General features: G+C 44.1%; 1 non-coding gene across 1 annotated transcript; it reads left to right on the forward strand.

Moving 5' to 3' along the window:
- Window positions 1-18,626: 18,626 nt before the first annotated feature.
- LOC138988340 (U1 spliceosomal RNA) lies at window positions 18,627-18,790 on the forward strand. The gene has a single exon (XR_011464646.1). It is a non-coding gene; the product is annotated as a U1 spliceosomal RNA (small nuclear RNA).
- The last annotated feature ends 342 nt before the right edge of the window (window positions 18,791-19,132 follow it).

Here is a 19,132-nt window from a genome sequence, read left to right on the forward strand (position 1 = left end):
TCTCTCTGTTCCCCTCCGAGGTCTTGGGCTGGACGGAGGGTGTGAGGACAGGGCCTCTCACAGCTGTGCTCCCAGACGAGGAAGGGGCCCAGGTGGACGCACTTGGTCTGGAAATGACGGGCACTGGCTGAAGCTGGACGCGTGCCATCGTGCTGACTCTGGGCCTAATTCCATCTGGCGCTCCAAAAATACTGGATGGCCACAAAGCTAGCAAGGGCACTGCCTCCCTGTTGTAAGCATACTCTGGTCGCTCCATCAGTCTTTGAATTGGCTGTAAGGAGGATGGAGAGACCAAGTTAGAGAAGACACTTCCTGGCTGGAATATACAAGCCGCTCTGTGCTAATTGACCATTTTGGTCTGAAAGAACTTTGTTTTTTTTTTGAAGGAGCAGTGCACAAGAATTGGCTCAGTGGCAAAGAATCTGCCTGCAATAAAGGAGACCCAGGTTCGATCCTGGGTCAGGAAGATCCCCTGGAGAAGGGAATGGCTACCCACTCCAGTATTCTTGCCTGGAAAATCCCATGGACAGAGGAGCCTGGTGGGCTACAGTCCATGGGGTCGCAAAGAGTCGGATGTGACTTAGTGACTAAAACACACATGCAGTGCATGTATGGCTTCTGCAGGAGATGAAGAGGGTGTCTGAGACTGGGGTGACTTGCAAGGTGTGGTTGAAGTTGGGCTAAACTGGGAAACTGGTTTGACTTTTGCCTGCTTTGCCTAGGTTTTGAATGCCATCTGTCCCCAGAGATACAGACATAGAGCGTAAAGAAGCAAGTCCCGAGGACAGGTCTACATCAATGTCCCCAAGGAGAAAGGTTCTAACGTGTCCTTAGATCCCTGCTATAGCCTGGTCCCTTCCACCCACGGCCCGAGTCATGTCCATGCTGGTGTTTTGACCAAACAGTTACAGTGGGCCAGATATTTTGTCCTTTCATTTTTTCTCCCCTTTAGTATTAGTGTGTCAAAACAGTAGGACATTTTCAACAAAGAAATCCTTTTGGCACTACTGTGCTATATTCTACAAACCCCTTCACCAATCAGTGTCCTTTAATTTGGTCTAATATTTTGTATCTTTCTTATCTCCATTGACCTATTTTTTGTCCCCAGTTTCCTATTAGAATGGTAAAGTGCCACAAGCAAATACAAATAGGTCAAACTTTTTCTTTCTTTTTGTATCTTGGCTCCGCTGGGTCTTCCTTGCAGCGGGTGAGCTTTCTGTAGTTGCAGCCCATGGCTTAGTTGCCCCATGGCATGTGGGATTTTAGTTCCCCATAAGGGATCAAACCCATGTCCCCTGCATGGGAAGGCTGATTCTCAACCACAGGACCAACGGGGAAGTCTCACGTAGATTTTACGGAGCCCGGGTTCTGTTGGTCTTTCTTGCTAAGGGAGCCACAGAGTTTTTTAGGTAACCTACAAATATCCTAGTCATTATGTCCTAAATGATTAAATATTTTCTTGATGTAGCTGTTATTGTAGACTTAGGATTTCCTTCAGGATGATACTGAAATTAAAATAGTTTCAACTTTATATCTTCTAAACTAAAATTCCCAGTACAGAATTTTTCTGATATGATAGAAGAATATTATAAGAAAAAAATATGTTCTTGCTGAATCTAAAACATTTCTCTCTGGGTTCAGTACACAAAAAGTTTGAACATTTTAGACACCTTAATTTTACCAGTCCCTCAAATATTAGCAGTGTGCTGTTTCTACAATTCAGATATGGACTTCTCTTGTAAGTGATCTAAAACAAGGATTCTAGCCTGGGAGAAATTCTGCCCTCCAGGGCACATTTGACAATGTCTGGAGACATTGTTGATTGTCCCATATAGAGGATAAGGGTGGTAGTGGCATCTAGAGTGGACAGGTCAGGGATGCTGGCTAAACATCCTACAATGCACAGCACAACCCAGCAACAAAGAATTATCCTGCCCCAGAAGTCAACAGTGCTGCTGTTGAGACACGCTGATCCAAAGCAACTTAATTCTTTTAGGAAACATGAATGCCCCAGACTTACCAGCACTGGAACTATATAGTAGCCTTCTCTGTATCCAGGACTGCTGTCACTGCTCTCTTTGGACAAACCAAGCACCCCTTTCTGTAAACAGAAAAATGCAGTTGTCTTAGAACCCCTTTTGTTCTTTTGGTCTGTGACTTCCTGTCCAAATATTTTACAGATACATATGTTTTAAAACTTTGAAAATGATCCACAAAATGCTAGAGAAGGAAAAGGTATTGTATACATGGCTGATGAAAGAGAACTGATTAGAAAACAAAACCAGAATAAGTATTGTTTAAGATCCTGAGGTGACCTTTAATGTTCTGACTTTGTAAACATTAAAAACAGTATTATAATGTTATTTAATGGATTCATGTGGTGGTTTTCTTTCTTTTTAAATAATTTTTACTTTTTGGCAGCAACACGCAGCACGTGGGATTTTAGTTCCCCAACCAGGGATCAAACCCATACCCCATGCGCTGGATTCATGAAGTTTTAACCACTGGACCTCCAGGGAAGTCCAGAGTGTTGTGTGAGAGAGTTTGTGTGTATGTGTGGGCTAAGTTGCTTCAGTCATGTCCAACTCTTTGTAACCCCATGGATTGTAGCCTACCAGGCCCCTCTGTCCATGGAATTCTCCAGGCAAAAATACTGGAGTGGGTATCTCCTTCCCACTGAAGTGGAGGAAGCCATTTCCCTCTCCAGGGGATCTTCTGGACCCAGGAATCAAACTGTATAGTCCATGGGGTCACAAAGAGACACGACTGAGTGACTTTCACATTCACTAGAAAAAGAGAATGTAACCATGATTCTTACACAAACATGAAAGGAGCAAGTGTCAAGGATTATATTTAATTCATTAATTAACGGGGGCACTGGCAAACTATTACAACAGTTTAAAAAAGAACTCAATACCACACATTTCTGCTCATATAAGGGAAACTGAAATGAATTTACAGATAGTGCAAAATGGGCACAACTGGTCAATATCCACAGGCAATAATCGTATCCTACCAGACAGTTCTCCTTTCTATGCACAGGATTTATTACATTACTATCAGTTTTGTGCAAGTTAACTTCTATCTCTCCAGTGTTCTAAAACAGTCAAAGGCAGGGCTCCCCTGGTGGCTCAGTGGTAAAGAATTCACCTGCTGTTGCAGGAGACAAGGGTTCTATCTCCAGTCCTTGAAGATCCCACATGCCTTGGAGCAACTAAGCCCCTGCACCACAACTGTTGAGCCTGTGCTCTAGAGCCCAAGAATCCTAACTTCTGAGCCCACATGCTACAACTATTGAAATCCATGTGCCCTAGAGCCTGTGCTCCGTAACAAAGAGTTAACCCCCATTCATTGCAACTAGAGAAAAGCCTGTGCACCAACGAAGACCCAGCACAGCCAAAAATAAATAAATAAAATTTAAAAATAAAACAATCAAAGGCAAAATGACAATAACTGGAATAAATGCACTAGCCAGATTGTCACTAAATGTCAGTCTTTCATGATTTTTCTTTACTCTGCCTTTATTCTTAGGATGTTTTCTTCTCGACAAGCCTTATGTTGCTGCTGCTGCTGCTGCTAAGTCGCTTCAGTCGTGTCCGACTCTGTGCAACCCCATAGATGGCAACCCCCCAGGCTCCCCGGTTCCTGGGATTCTCCAGGTAAGAACACTGGAGTGGGTTGCTAGTTCCTCCTCCAATGTATGAAAGTGAAAAGTGAAAGTGAAGTCGCTCAGTTGTGTCTGACTCTTAGCGACCCCATGGACTGCAGCCTACCAGGCTCCTCCATCCATGGGATTTTCCAGGCAAGAGCACTGGAGTGGGGTGCCAGTTCCTTCTCCACGACAAGCCTTATGTTAGTGGCCACCAATTCAGTATGATTTGGGGCACTGAGAAGACACTTTCTTATCACCTGACTCTACCTACCTGCCTGTAATGTACCTGAAATCCCACACGTGGACCTTTAGTCTCTGAGCAGACCTGGCTTCATGCCACACAACATAAATGAATCCCTACAGAGGGCAATGTTCACAAAGTGCCTTTTGGCACACAAAGCTCTTTCACGTGTGTGATTGTGTTTGATTCTCAAGGCAGTTCATTAAAAAAAAATGACGAAACTGGGAGGCTTGCCCAAGGTGACGAGAACCTGGTGAGTGATGCAGTGGGGACTTGAACCCCATCCAGGCTTCAGATGGTGTCCACTTCCTGCCATGTTCACATGCCTTACAAGACTGGTGCTTCTGGAACAGGTCTTACCGCAGACAGACAGAGGCACAGGAAGAGGATTCACACTTGCTCACCAAGTCCCCCAACACCGCCTTCAATACTGGGAAGTTCATTCAACACTCATGACTCACACATTTATTGAGCACCCACTATGTTGCCAGGTGCGGGGGTCACAGTATTGAGCAAGACAGAGTCCCCATCCTTGGGAACATAAATTATGGTAGGGAAGACACACTTCAAACAACTAAGTACAATATGGATTATTCAGTCAGGACTGTTAGAAGTGCTACAAAGAATTGCAGGGAGTGCAAGTGAGCCTGGGATGATTTGACTAGACTGGGGATGGGGAGGCAGGATCAGGGAAGCGCAGTTCCAACCACACTCCCAGGGATGACTAGCACTTAAAGGTTTGGGGATGGGGAGGAGGGCAGCTCTGGGGCAGGCTGGAGGGAAAAATATTTCAGAGGAAGTAAGCAGCAACAGTGGAGACTGAGTCAGATCTCTGTTGCTCTCCTTTTTCTTCTGCGTTTGTGCCCATGGGCTCTTCTCTGAGTCTTCAGAAAAAAAAAACAAACCTAAACTTAAATATTTTTTAGGTAGAATGTGTTGTGGAGCTATTATTGAGGAGACAGACCTTCCCTTTATCCAAGTTAGTCTCTCTTCACGCCTTGGAGTCAGTAACTTAAACAATAACCCTGTATACGAGACAGCAAAAGAGACATTGATATATAGAACGGTCTTTTGGACTCTGTGGGAGAGGGAGAGGGTGGGATGATTTGGGAGAATGGCATTGAAATATGTATAATATCATATATGAAACGAGTCGCCAGTCCAGGTTCGATGTACGATACTGGATGCTTGGGGCTGGTGCACTGGGATGACCCAGAGGGATGGTATGGGGAGGGAGGAGGGAGGACGGTTCAGGATGGGGAACACATGTATGCCTGTGGTGGATTCATTTTGATATATGGCAGAACCAATACAATATTATAAAGTTTAAAAATAAAATAAAATTTTAAAAAATCACTTCTGAACATTTCAGTTCAGCTCATTCAGTCGCTCAGTTGTGTCCGACTCTTTGCAACCTCATGAACCACAGCATGCCAGGCCGCCCTGTCCATCACCAACTCCCGGAGTTCACTCAAACTCATGCCCATTGAGTTGGTGATGCCATCCAACCATCTCATCCTCTGTCATCCCCTTCTCCTCCTGCCCTCAATCTTCCCCAGCATCAGAGTCTTTTCAAATGAGTCAGCTCTTTGCATCAGGTGGCTAAAGTATTGGAGTTTCAACTTCAACATCAGTCCTTCCAATAAATACCCAGGACTGATCTCCTTTAGGATGGACTGGTTTGCCGGGAGCCGGTGAGGCATTCCACTCGTGACAAAGGTCATGAGGAAGGAGGCTCGGCATACGCAAAGGCGGGATCGAGCTTCAGGAGTCCGCCCGGATATTCTCGAGCATTTTCCCCCCAAAAACCAGAGTCTGCCTACTTTATTGCTTTATGCTCTCACCTCTGACTTTACTGGGGACTGTCCCCTACCACCATCTTGCTCTCTCTGTCAAAGAGTTAACTTACAGCTCCAATTAATAAAGTTCCTGGGCAATTAGGAGTGTTTAAATCCAAACCCCTCAGATGGCTCTCTAACTCGCCTGACAAGTTTACCCTGACCCCTACAGCTATGCATACGATTGTTTACAGTCTCCCAGCCTCGAGAGGCACGGGAAGCTTAAGATATTCAAATAGCTTAGAGCCTCTCAGAGAATTAGAAACTGTCAGAATAAGACTAGTAAAGGATTTCATTGATGAGTCGATGCTTGTTGCCAAGTTTTCACATCCCCTGAATTGTATCCTTGAATGTGTATTAATTAATATAGTTGGTATGTAGAAAAAATAAGTAGTGGCCTTGGTATTAGTAACTTTAGACCCTTAAGGTAATAAATTCTTTCCTTTGTTGTAAACCCATTACACATCCACCCTATAGGAATGCAATTTTATCTTCGGAAGATGGCGCCAAACCTTAAAACAATTACTCTTAGAGAAAATAAGTCTTTGTTGATAAGTCCTTGTCAAGAGTCATAAAATGTTAGTAGGCCTTCTGGCCAGAAGATGATGTAAATCACCTAAACCATTTGTATACGATAAATTTGCAGGAAAGAAACCCTGGGTTTTGATAAGAATCAAAGACTGCTGACTTTGCATCCCCTATTATCCTCTATGTGTAACTTAGGGTATATAAGCCCCTGTTGAAAATAAAGCTACGGGCCTTGCTCACCAGCACTTGGTCTCCCCATGTCATTCTTTTCACGTTCTGGCTGAAGTCTCCATCTGGAGCGCGGAACCCACCATGCTTACTAATTATGCCTGGGCTTCTAAGACCCACTCGAGAAGGTGTCTAGGGTGGGGCACCTTCCGCTATTCGAGAGGGCACCTGCGGCCTACGTAAGTGGTGCAAACTTCTTGTCTTGAAGTTTTATTGGTCTCCTGCGTAAACCAAGCTACTCAGCCTCTTTTCTCCACTGAATTTTCCTACTGAGCTATCCTCATTCTATTACTCTTTATATCTCTAATTAGCATATAAATAGTCGCCTAGGCCGTCTCTCCTTCGAATACCCTGGATCAGCCGGGGCTAGTCCCCGGCACTGGTTGGATCTCCTTACAGTCCGAGGGACTCTCAAGAGTCTTCTCCAATACCATAGTTCAAAAGCATCAATTCTTCTGCGCTCAGCTTTCTTCACAGTCCAACTCTCACATCCATACATGACTACTGGAAAAACCATAGCCTTGACTAGACGGACTTTTGTTGATAATGTTTCTTGCTTTTGAATATGCTATCTAGGTTGGTCATAACTTTCCTTCCAAGGAGTAAGCGTCTTTTAATTTCATGGCTGCAATCACCATCTGCAGTGAATTTGGAGCCCCCAAAAATAAAGTCAGCCATTGTTTCCCCATCTATTTGCCATGAAGTGATGGGACCGGATGCCATGATCTTAATTTTCTGAATGTTGAGCTTTAAGCCAAATTTTCACTCTCCTCTTTCACTTTCATCATGCTACTGCTGCTAAGTTGCTTCAGTCGTGTCCGACTCTGTGCGACCCCATAGACGGCGGCCCACCAGGCTCCTCCGTCCCTGGGATTCTCCAGGCAAGAACACTGGAGTGGGTTGCCATTTCCTTCTCCAATCACTTTCATCATATGGATACCTAAATTACCCTTAGGGCTTCCCTGGTGACTCAGCAGTAAAGAATCCACCTGCACTGCAGGAGATGCAGGAGACACAGATTCAATCCCTGGGTCAGAAAGATTATTTGGTGGAAGGCATGGCAATCCACTCCAGTTTTCTTGCCTGGAGAATCGCATGGACAGAGGAGCCTGGCAGGCTATATACAGTCCATGGGGTCACACAGAGTTGGACATGACTGAAGCAGCTGAGCACTCATGCAAGTTACCCTTAGTTGCTTTCATTTTAGCATAAATGAATTTAGATCCTTTCTTGAAAGAGGGAATGGATATAAAAGGGTGGAGAATGGGGAGGGGGGAAGAATTGATATAGTCACTCGTGTCCAGAGCATGAGAAATCTAGATGTCACATGCCTCTGTGTTCCTATAGGTAAATCTAGATGACCTGGAAGGGAAAGAAATGTGAAGACATCAGTGGCTACTCACCATCTGAAATGTGAGAACTCCGTGGAGAAAGACCAGAAGACTCACACGCTGCGCCATGCTGAGTGGCTGAAAGCGCAAGGGAAACTTTTTTATTCATGTAAATGAACACGAGTGTGTATATACACAGATGATGTCTTGATCAGTGTTTATTTAACAGCGACCATGTACCGTGAGCACAAGGTACTAGAGCAGGTGGGGTTTGAAATCCTCACTTTGAAACACTTGCTAGCTGTGAGACCTGGGACAAATTATTTAACCTCTTTGTGTCTTATTTTTCTCATCTATAAAATGGAGAGAATATTAAAAGCTATTTCAAGGGTGACTGTGAAATTCAAATGAGGAAGTTCATATGATGCATTTAAAATAGTATAGGAACACGGCAGCCCTCTATACATTTTTAGCTTTTATTGTTATTACCATGCTCTGAGCTGGGCAGCAAATAGAGAGATAAATAAAATAGAGGCCTGGCTGTGAATAATTTATAGTCTGTTCAAGAGACTAAAGAAAAGGAGTGGATTTCTGCCTCCATTGCTTACTGCTTTATCCCTTGTGTTAGTTGCTCAGTCATGTCCGACTCTTTGTGACCCTGTTAGGGAAGCACACTGATTGAAACCGCCCACCCTGGCCAGGCTCTCTAATAACCATTCACATGAGTCATTTTATGACAGGAGGTCCTGGTAAGGAATACGGAACTAATAAGCAATTTGTGCGCCACCAGGAAGGACTCTGAGTCAGAATGATTGGCCAAAGACAACCCAGAAACTAATCCCATCACCATAAGACCCGAGACTGTGAGCCACGTGGCAGAGCAGCTCTCCTGGGTTCCCTTACCCTGCTGCTCTCTGCCCAGGTGCCTTCTTCCAATAAAGTCTCTTGCTTTGTCAGCATGTGTCTCCTCGGACAATTCTTTTCCGAGTGTTAGACAAGAGTCCATTCTTGGGGCCCCAGAGAGGGGTGCCGCATTCCTACAACAATCCCATGGCCTGGAGCCTACCAGGCTCCTCTGTCCATGGAATTTTCTAGGCAAGAATACTGGAGTGGGTTGCCATTCCCTTCTCCAGAGGGTCTTCCTGACCCAGGGATGGAACCGGGGTCTTCCCTTATGCAGGCAGATTCTTTACTGTCTGAGCCACTAGGGAAATGGGATAAAGAGGATCCATAAACTGGACGCAACTCAGAGTGAGTTTGACCTGAACAGTGCCTTGCACAGCTGTCTAGATCAGAAGATGAATCTTTCAAAATTGAAAAATATTTAAAGCAACGTAATGGTCTCATGGGTCCTAGAAAATCAGGTTCTGGTTAAGCACTGGACACTGCTGAGATCCTGGCTGCTTCTTGACACGCATAACTTGTCCCCTCCCACTCAGAAGCCCCAAATCACTTTCCTTTGTGTTAGCACAAGATAGACTATGAGCCCAAATTCTAACAACACCTTTAAGGTTTTCATCGCTGGGTGCTCCCTTGTGCACATGTGCAATGCACATGTTAACAAACTTCTGCTTATTTTTCTCTTGTTTATCTGTCTGTCAGTCTTCGAGGGTTCCAACTAGAGATCTTAAAATGAGTAAAGGAAAATGGATTTTTTTCCCTTCCCTATTTCCTCCCTACATGTCACCCCAAAATCCTTTTTATTTATTTATTTTTGGTTGCACTGGGTCTTTTAGCTATGTGTGGCTTTCTCTAGTTTCTGCAAGGGGGTTACTCTCTAGTTGCAGTGGGAGGACTTCTCCTTGTTGTGGCTTCTCTTGTTCCTGGAGTGCAGGCTCTGGGCACGTGGGCTTCAGTAGTTGTGGTGTGCATGCTTGGTTGCTCCACGACATGTGGAATCTTCCCGGACCAGGGATCGAACTCATGTCCTCTGCATTGGCAGGCAGATTTTTATCCACTGAGCCACCAGGGAAGTCCCACCCCAAAAATCCTTTGAGAACTTTCTATACTCCAGGTCCCCTGTCGTGTGCTTTTCACTATAATTTCATTTGATCCTTTCAGTGACTGCATCAGGAGGGTATTTTATATGCACATTTTGTACATGAGGAAGTCAAGGTTAGAAAGGTTAATAAGTTCTCCAAGGTCACACCAAAGGAGGTGGTACAGCAGGGTTTGAATGTCTGATTCCAGCTGATTTTTTCTGATCCCCATGCCTGTTTCTTGCTTGGCTCTTTGGAGTTGGACAGGGTAATGGGCATGCATAAATATTTTACCATTTACACAATCCCTTTCTCAAAACAGCCTAAAGCTGTGGTTCTCAGATAGATCCAGGCAAAATTGAACTTTGGAATTTTCCCAGGAGTCGTCCACCATTTTGGAAAATCACAATACCAATGGCCAAACTTCCTGCCACTTGCATTTGCAAGTGCTTATTGTATTCATGGAAGTCTGCCTGGAAGCCACAGAGCTGACAAACATTGTGTTTTGGGATAATAGTTACAGGTTAGCATTTGGGAGATAAGTAAGTTTAGATGAAGTTATAAAGCTGGGATCCTCATGATAAGATGAGTGTTATTCATTCAGTCATGTCCAACTCTTTACAACCCCATGGACTGTACCCTGCCAGGCTCCTCCGTCCATGGGATTTCCCAGGCAAGAATACTGGAGAGGGTAGTGATATCCTTCTCCAGGGGATCTTCGTGATCCAGGGATCAAATCCAGGTCTCTGCAGGCAGGTTCTTTACTGCCTAGCCACCAGGGAAGCCCTTGGTAAGATTAGTGCCCTTAAGAAGAGATCAGAGAGATTGCATGCTTCTCTTTCTTTGTGTCTCTATCATGTGAAGATACAGTAAGAAGGTGGCTGCCTGCAAGCTAAGAAGAAAGCCCTCACCAGAACCTGACCATGATAGCCCTGACCATGCCTAGCCTCCAGAACTGTGAGAGACAAATACCTGATTCTCAATCTGCCCAGTCTATGGTATTTTGTTAGGTATGGTATTCAGCTTAGGAGCCCAAGCTAAGACACAGGCCCACTGTACTGCTCCCAAGACTTGCTCTTCAAGCCCCTTGGTTCTAGTGTGGTACAGTTCCAGGTGCTGGGATACCTCTGCAACTAGGAGCCACCTGCCTGTCATGCACAATGATACTGTCTACTTTTATCTTCCCATGAATCTAGGGTCTTCCTCTAACACATCCCAGATCTCATTACAGCACCCCCCAGAGTAGGCCATTCCCCACCCACCACTCAGCCTTCTGTATTAATGAAAGACAGCTGGACTGACTTTATGGAGGCCGATTAAGCTGATTCTCTGAGAAAAATTAACCCACAGAGATGAGCTCTCTGTCCCTCCCTATGACATCGTCTTGATATTCCACCTTTAAATAATCATTCCTTTGACTTAAGTTATTGCCTCTCCTAATATTTGTTTCAATCCAATAAACATTTACTGTGAAAGGTGATAGGGATAAAGAGATGAAAGTTAGTATCTTTTTACTGAAGGCTTGTCAGGTCTGCCAGTTACACTGGGCCCTTATGAAGGAAAAGCAACCTCGCCCAATCTGCTTATTAAGAATGCTCCATGTCAGAGGAGAATTAAGCATTCATGTTTGGTCAGGGACAATGAGAAGTGAATCCAGAACTGCCCGGAGAAAGGGTGACAGAGAATACATTTCTCAGGGTCCCAAATAGCTTCCAGAAATCTAGAGAACCACCTCAAGAAAGGCCAAGTGGGGAGCTCTGTCATAGCTATAAAAATTTTTAAATAATAATTAAAAAACCAATCATAATAAAACTAATCCTTACTAAGCTCTCATTACAGTGCTATCTGTTTCACTTTCCCAACAAGCTACAAGGGGCTTCCCTCATAGCTCAGTTGGTAAAGAGACTGCCTGCAATGCAGGAGACCGGGGTTTGATTCCTGGGTCGGGAAGATCCCCTGGAGCAGGAAATGGCAACCCACTCCATTATCCTTGACTGGAGAATCCCATGGACAGAGGAGCCTGGCAGGCTACAGTCTGTGGGGTCCCAAGAGTTGGGCACAACTGAGTGACTAGGCACACACACACAAGCTACAAAATAATCAATATATGTTTAAATTACCTGCTCTGTTAACTTTTTTTTTAAAGCATGGCTGGAATGACTTTAGGAAAGTGAACAGTCTAAGTAAAATGTCCCTTTTATCCAGTAGATCCTAATTTTTAAAACGTCTTGTAGGATTGGGGTAGTTTTGGTTCCTTCAGCACTTCTACTAAACTATACACTCCTCTAGATGTTTGGCAAAGGGGAAAACATATAATGACCTAGTCTTACCATTTTAATTTTGAATAACAAAGAAATGCATGGAGAAATCTTTCGCAGCCACAAACTTGGCTGATTCCATTTCTGCCTTTTCCCTTCAGCAAAACTGTGGGGGGAGAACTTTAGGGAGAAGGAACTGGAAACCTTGCAGGCAAATCAGGCCCGCTTGCCTCACAGACTTCAACCACCATGGTCTTGTTTCTTGTTGGTTTTTATCATACATTTCATCAGTAAAAAATTTTGAGCATGCATTATGTATATATAAATGTATAGATATAGATATCACTTAATTATGTATCCATCCTTAAGCATGTTCTACTGCATATTTATTATGTACATTATAGAAATCACTGAAAAATAAGTTTAAAAGTATGGAATTTAAAAATATAAAAATCTTAAAATGTTTTCCTTCCCTAGTGGGTCTGTTGCCCACCCTCAGGATACAAACACTCTGCTCTACTCCAGTGACCAGCTCCTGTTGCCACATCCACCAGAAGGCGTTCCCCCTCTAGCTGACACCAAAAGGTTCACTAAGCCTCAGATCCATAAATCAATAAATCTGAGGGTAGATGTTTCCCTCCAGAGTCCTCAAGACTCACCTGCTGCCGCTGGAGCTTTGTGAGATAGACAGGAAGCTCCACCGAGAGTAGCACCAACCAGGCCTTCTCTTAGCCCCACAAAACACCCGTGGCTTTGTGCGCTCTCTAAACAGGAGGCCTTACAAAACATGATGTCAGATGGGGAGTGACAGTCTGTTTTCAGGATTTGCTTTTAAGAGAACTGCTTACCCCTGGCTTTGCAGCCAACCACACATCCCTAATTTCACATAATTATACGGAGGCTGGAGGGGACCGTGCACGTCAGAAGCTGGGTGAGGCCCAGGTGTACCGTACACGAACCGACAATGAATTCCTAACCAACAGAGAACCCATTAAAGAAACAGAACCGAATCCTGCAGACGAGTAACATTTGAAATGCTTTGTGTGTCAGTTTTATTTTTTTCCAAGTTAAAACTACCACTGTTGTCAGAGGAAAATACAAGGCAGATGACAAATTCTAATTGAGTGAACCTAAGTCATATCACGGGGCTTCCCTGGCAGTTCAGCGGTAAAGAATCTGCCTGCACTGCGGAAGACCCAGGTTCGATCCATGAGTCGGGAAGATCCCCTGGAGAAGGGCATGTACTCTTGCCTAGAGAATCCCATGGACAGAGGAGCTTGGCAGGCTGCAGTCCATAGGGTTGCACAGAGTCAGACACAACTGAAGTGGCTAAGCAACAGCAGCAAGTTACATCACATCTCTTGTGCTGGCCTTTGCTCCAATGTTACCCTTGGTAGGCACATAGAAATGTACCAGAAAATGTACACATCCACAACCTGCAAGGGGAGTTCCTCCAACAGAGATTTCTAGAGAGTGAATTTGTATCCTGCATATATGTACAGTATACTTACGTGTACTTCAGGCCTATGTTCCTGGTGTGAATCCTATTTAGTTATTGCATATGTCTTTCAATACCCTACTAGCTTCAGTGCATAAAGATTTTATAGGTTTAGTTAAGAGCTTTAAATTTTTGTTCATAGATGAGATTTATCTATGAGATTTTTTATATCTACTTTGGTTTTGGCACGAGGTTTTTAACCTTTGTAAAATGACTAAAGAAGCTTTCTCTATGCTAACTTATGTTAGTATTTAACACACATGTATATTTCCTTATGTTTTTCTAATCAGATATGACTCTCCTCAAAGGATATTCAGATCTTCAGGGCTTCTGTGAGGATTATAACACTAATGCTTTAATTAACCCGCTTGAGCTACCAGAGAGTGGAGGACCTTCTTGCCCTGAGGCAGACTGTCTTAGACAAATATTTTGATTACTAGGCCAAAATCAATGAATTTCTTAAAAAATTTTTAATTTAAATTATTTATTTTTGGTTGCACTGGCTCTTCATTGCTACATGTGGGCTTTCTCTAGTTGCGGTGAGCAGGGGCTTTTCATTGTGATGCCCGGGCTTCGAATTGTGGTGGCTTCTTTTGTTTCAGAGCACCACCTCTAGGGTGCTTCGGAAGTAATGGTGTACAAGCTTCAGTACTTGTGGTGCATGGGCTTAGTTGTTCCATGGCATGTGGGATCTTAGTTCTCTGAACAGGGATTGAACCTCTGTCTCCTGCATTGGCAGGTGGATTCTTAACCACTGGACCACCAGGGAAGCCCCTGAATTTTTTTGTAAAATATTGAGACTAGGCTTGAAAGACTATGGGTTCTTGAACAGCTCTCTTATTTAAGAAAGCACTATTAGTCGCAAATATTAAAATGGCATTTTACATTTAAAATTTGTTTGATAGTAACAGTAATCTGGTGGCTCAGTTGGTAAAGAATCTGCCTGTAATGCAGGAGACACAGGTTTGATCCCTGGGTTGGGAAGATCCCCTAGAGAATGGATTGGCAACCCCTAGAGAAGGGATTTGATATTCTTGCCTGGAGAATCCACAGATAGAGAAGCCTGGCGGACTACAGTACATAGTTTTGCACAGAGTTGAAGACAACTGAAGCAACTTAGCATACACGCGCACATACACTAGACTACTGTTTTAGTATAGTGTGTTAGTTGCTCAGTCGTTTCCAGCTCTGTGCAATCACCATAGCCTGCCAGGCTCCTCTGTCCATTGGATTCTCCTGGCAAGAATACCGGAGTGGGTTGCCACGCCCTCCTCTAGGGGATCTTCCCAAGATGTGGGATTGAACCCACATCTCTTAAGTCTACCTGTATGGGCAAGAGCGTTCTTTACCACTAGCACCACCTGCGAAGCCCAGTCTAGCACGACTTTTTCCCCTTACATGAGTGGTTCCCAAACCAGAGTTCCAAGTATCTTAACTTTTATGTCACAAAACAAACTATATATAGATTTTATCTATATATAAGTTTATGTGGGTGTATGTATGTATCATATGTATGTCTATATTACATAATACTTTGGAGGAGATAGTCTGTAAAAAATCAAACTAGTAGACTGTCAAAAGGTCAGATTTCAGGGATAGTTGCAGCTCACATTATTACCAAGTCCAAGCTGGCTCTGCTCCCGGCAGGACAGGCCAATGAATCTGAGTGAGGAAGTGTTGAGGCAAGGAATATGACTTTATTGGGAAAGCTCAGAAAGCTTCCCACTGAGAAGATACCAACCGAATGTTTCAAAATGACCATCTTCTGGGGGTGGGGGGTGGTCCTCTGAGTGCCAGGTTCTTCTACTGAACAGAGATGGGGGAGGTGAGGAAACAAAGTAAAAAGGTCATTAATCCTTTCTAATATGTCCTACAATGGCAAGCCTCAGGCAAGGGGATGTGTTAATTTCTTCCTTCTTGCCATCCAGCAGGTGGACAGGGTCAGGCTGAGAGGGCAGGATTCTCTGAGGCAGGCCGTTATGTATGATTATAATAATAAACATGAGGAAATGCAAGTCAAAGAACAGTTCCAATGTGGAGTCAGAATTGGCTTTTCCCTTCAACAACAGAGCTCTCTCCTTTCTTACTCTAATAGTATTTGTGTCTCTACCCACCTCAGACACCTCTGTGTTCTCAGTTATTCTGGTTCATTTTTATTAAGATTTTTAAAACATCATTATTTCTTCCTGTTTTAAAGATATAAAACTCTGGCTAATTTATTTTGGCCAAAGGGAGAATACCAGAAGAGCACTGGTGCTGTTGTCGCCACGTGTTCCAGGAAACAAAGTCACTCAGAAGGACAATGCAGGTAGTGGAGTGCAGTTTATTACACTGGCAGGGCCAAGGCAGAGTCTCCTCTTAGCCAAGGACCCAGTTTTTGTGAAAACCTTATATACCCTAAGTGTATAAGGTTCCCTGAAACTAGTCTGAACAAAGGAAAAAGAAAGATACAATCAAAATTAATCCGTGATCACATGCCTTAAGCCTAGGTAGTTAACAGTGAACAATTATCAATAGGCCTGTGGTCATACCCCAATAAGCATAACAGAATGTATGATTCTATTAGGTTATACAGATAATTAGGGTATTCTTTTAGGCGATGGAGGGCCCTGGGGCTCTTCCTTCCAGGGGCCTGGTTTTGCAGTTGGTATATTATTTCCATAGATACTGGGCATATAGCTCAAAGTCCACAGTCCAGCCCAAGACAGAGTCCTGCTTTCAAGATAGAGCTTGTTCTGTTTCCTCCTTCAGTGCAATCCCAGGAAAGACAATTCAAGACTAGGTAAACTTGGAAACTCCAATTCTAATTCACAGTGAAGTGAGTCAGGCTGGGACCTGGGACACTTGGTTTCAATGCTTGCACCTGGACACACACCTCTCCTGGAACAACAAAAATACAAAGAAACTCTATGGGACTAAAAATAACTGTGTGCTAGATATGCAGATGACACCACCCTTATGGCAGAAAGTGAAGAGGAACTCAAAAGCCTCTTTATGAAAGTGAAAGTGGAGAGTGAAAAAGTTGGCTTAAAGCTGTTGAATTCAGAAAACGAAGATCATGGCATCCAGTCCCATCACTTAATGGGAAATAGATGGGGAAACAGTGGAAACAGTGTCAGACTTTATTTTTCTGGGCTCCACAGTCACTGCAGATGGTGACTGCAGCCATGAAATTAAAAGATGCTTACTCCTTGGAAGGAAAGTTATGACCAACCTAGATAGCATATTCAAAAGCAGAGACATTACTTTGCTAACAAAGGTTCGTCTAGTCAAGGCTATGGTTTTTCCAGTGGTCATGTATGGATGTGAGAGTTGGACTGTGAAGAAGGCTGAGCACCGAAGAATTGATGCTTTTGAACTGTGGTGTTGGAGAAGACTCTTGAGAGTCCCTTGGACTGCAAGGAGATCCAACCAGTCCATTCTGAAGGAGATCAGCTCTGGGATTTCTTTGGAAGGAATGATGCTGAAGCTGAAACTCCAGGACTTTGGCCACCTCATGTGAAGAATTGACTCATTGGAAAAGACTCTGATGCTGGGAGGGATTGGGGGCAGGAGGAGAAGGGGACGACAGAGGATGAGATGGCTGGATGGCATCACTGACTCGATGGACGTGAGTCTGAGTGAACTCCGGGAGTTGGTGATGGACAGGGAGGCCTGGCATGCTGCGATTCATGGGGTTGCAAAGAGTCGGACACGACTGAGCGACTGATCTGATCTGAAGATGCAGAGAGATAAAAAAAAATCCAACTTCCTCTTTCGAGGGAACCTGGAGCAAAAACAGAATGTTAGGAGCAAAAGCAGAGTACTGAGCATTCACCTTGGACACAGCACCACCCGAAGGAGTGGGCAAAACACCTAAATCACTCCTTTGCCCCCAGCCATATACCCCTCCCCTCACCCCACATAAGGAATAAGCTTCTCCCCCACTCTGGGGAACCAGCATTCAAGGGGATCTGTTGTTTATTCTCCCTGTCTTTGCAGCATGGGCCGCTAGTCAATTTCTATTGATTGGGGAAGGCCAAGACCTCTGTTTCCTAACAGAGGGAGGGAGAGGACTGGGGACACTGATAATATTTATTTCGTGAATGTGGAAATGTGAATTACTAACTGCTGCCTGAGACAGGATTTGCTCTTTTGGAAGTCTAATATGAGTCTAGGAGGGCTCGGAAGTTTCTTTCTTGCAAGACGGATTCTCCTGCAGTCTTGTTTTGGATTTCAAAGGTCTGTGAAAAAGGGAACAGATGACCCTGTGTTTGTAGCGTTGAGCACGAGAGGGTTTAAGAATACAAGGAAACACAGTTTATTCTTGTTTGGGAAGGAAGACACTGATCACGAAGCTGGTTTCCACTGGCGGAGTGTGATCCCTACGGCTGTGCAGACTCCGGAGACTGCACAGATATGAGGGAGGGGGGCGCTTGTGTGAGGTTGTCCGTCTACTTTGCCAGAGTCAAAGAGAGTGTTTATGCAACTGACCTTTCAGGTTAAGGGCGATCATTTGCTGCTTATTTGAAAGAAAGCATGTTTTGTCCTTGGGCTTGAACCTTTAAACGGACAACCTACTTTTATCGACCCAAGGACTGGACTGTCAAACGTACGGTTTTGTGTGTGTGTGTGTGTTTTGTCAAGTTTCATCTTTCCTTACTTGCTGTTTTAGTTACCTGGACAGCGGCTTGTTGAACCGCGCCAAATGTCAACATCGACGTTACTTGTCCCAAGGCTTTCAAGATAGAAGCTAACTTATATTGTCTAAGTTTGTGCAGCGTCTTTACCTTTATAAGTTTTCTTGGAACTGCGCCACTAACAATGCTAGGAACCGGACGCGCGTTAAATGAGGTCACGAAAGGGGTGTGGAATATGTAGATACGAGCAGTGACTGCTGGTCGTGCTTAAGCAACATATATATTTCCTAAGAGTTTAGACAATTTCCAGATGTCAAATGCTGCTGGTGGTAATTATCTCTTGGAAACTCTTTATACTTCAGAAGGGGAGTAGTACAGACTGCATGAGAAAAGTCGTCCTACGTAGAGAGTGATTTGGATCTGATGGTGTGGTACCAAGTTTGGTTAGCAACTCATACTTACCTGGCAGGGGAGATACCATGATCATGAAGGTGGTTTTCCCAGGGTGAGGCTCATCCTTTGCACTCCGGCTGTGCTGACCCCTGCGATTTCCCCAAATGTGGGAAACTCGACTGCATAATTTGTGGTAGTGGGGGACTGCGTTCGCGCTTTCCCCTGGTTTTTTTTTGTCTAAGAATAGAAGTTTGGGCTTTTTTTGCTACTCACTGCGATCTTTACTTTTTTTTCTAACGTGTGGCAGTTTGTTGTCTATCATTTAGATACTAAATTGATATTCTGCAGTTCCGTAATAACACACCTAGTTATCCTATCGTTAACTGTTTTCTAGAACTTGCTAGAGTTCACGGTCGTTGAGTTGCTGATACTTTCCCGATTTTTTTTGCCGTTTCCTTTTTTTTTTTTTTTTTGGTTTTCGGTCTTTGCCAGAGTCAGCCTTTTTTCCCATGAATCGCTTTTTCCAAAGTACTTCAGCGCGTAAAGCGCGCGGCTTGTTTTCCGTCA

Source organism: Bos mutus, chromosome 6, assembly GCF_027580195.1.
Source record: "Bos mutus isolate GX-2022 chromosome 6, NWIPB_WYAK_1.1, whole genome shotgun sequence".
Taxonomy (NCBI): Eukaryota; Metazoa; Chordata; class Mammalia; order Artiodactyla; family Bovidae; genus Bos; species Bos mutus.